Raw genomic sequence first — 1650 nt, 5'->3', positions numbered from 1 at the left:
ATGAACAGTATGAAAAGGCAAAATGATAGGATACTGAAAGAGGAACTCCCCAGGTCAGTAGGTGCCCAATATGCTACTAGGGATGAATGGAGAAATAACTCCAGAAAGAATGAAGGGATGGAGTCAAAACAAAAACAATACCCAGTTGTGGATGTGACTAGTGATAGAAGCAAGGTCCCATGCTGTAAAGACCATATTGCCCAGGAACCTGGAATTATAGGTCCATGAATCAAAGCAAATTGGAAGTGGTCAAACAGGAGATGGCAAGAGTGAACATCGACATTCTAGGAATCAGTGAACTAAAATGGACAGGAATGGGTGAATTTAACTCAGATGACCATTATATCTACTACTGTGGGCAGGAATCCCTCAGAAGAAATGGAGTAGCCATCATGGTCAACAAAAGAATCCGAAATGCAGTACTTGGATGCAATCTCAAAAACAACAGAATGATCTCTGTTCGTTTCCAAGGCAAACCATTCAATATCACAGTAATCCAAGTCTATGCCCCAACCAGTAATGCTGAAGAAGCTGAAGTTGAACTGTTCTATGAAGACCTACAAGACCTTTTAGAACTAACACCCAAAAAAGATGTCCTTTTTGTTATAGGGGACTGGAATGCAAAAGTAGGAAGTCAAGAAACACCTGGAAGAACAGGCAAATTTGGCCTTAGAATACGGAATGAGGCAGGGCAAAGGCTAATAGAGTTTTGCCAAGAGAATGCACTGGTCATAGCAAACACCCTCTTCCAACAACACAAGAGAAGATTCTACACATGGACATCACCAGATGGTCAACACCGAAATCAGATTGATTATATTCTTTGCAGCCAAAGATGGAGAAGCTCTATACAGTCAGCAAAAACAAGACCGGGAGCTGACTGTGGATCAGATCATGAGCTCCGTATTGCCAAATTCAGACCTAAATTGAAGAAAGTAGGGAAAACCCCTAGACCATTCAGGTATGACCTAAATCAAATCCCTTATGATAATACAGTAGAAATGAGAAATAGATTTAAGGGAGTAGATCTGATAGATAGAGTGCCTGATGAACTATGGACGTAGGTTCATGACACTGTACAGGAGACAGGGATCAAGACCAGCCCCATGGAAAAGATGCAAAAAAGCAAAATGGCTGTCTGAGGAGGCCTTACAAATAGGTGTGAAGAGAAGGGAAAAGCCATGGAGAAAAGGAAAGATATAAGCATCTGAATGCAGAGTTCCAAAGAATAGCAAGAAGAGATAAGAAAGACTTCCTCAGCAATCAATGCAAAGAAATAGAGGAAAACAACAGAATGGGAAAGACTAGAAAACTCTTCAAGAAAATTAGAGATACCAAGAGAACATTTCATGCAAAGATGGGCTCGATAAAGGACTGAAATGGTATGGACCTAACAGAAGCAGAAGATATTAAGAAGAGGTGGCAAGAATACACAAAAGAACTGTACGAAAAAGATCTTCCAAGATAAGATAATCACGATGGTGTGATCACTGACCTAGAGCCAGACATCCTGGAATGTGAAGTCAAGTGGGCCTTAGGAAGCATCATTACGAACAAAGCTAGTGGAGATGATGGAATTCCAGGTGAGCTATTTCAAATCCTGAAAGATGATGCTGTGAAAGTGCTGCACTCAATATGCCAGCAAATTTG

This window comes from Bison bison, unplaced genomic scaffold (genome assembly GCF_000754665.1).
Source record: "Bison bison bison isolate TAMUID 2011002044 unplaced genomic scaffold, Bison_UMD1.0 scf7180017864198, whole genome shotgun sequence".
NCBI classification, from domain to species: domain Eukaryota; kingdom Metazoa; phylum Chordata; class Mammalia; order Artiodactyla; family Bovidae; genus Bison; species Bison bison.
The sequence above is the reverse complement of the archived record's forward strand: the minus strand, read 5'-3'. Positions refer to the sequence as shown.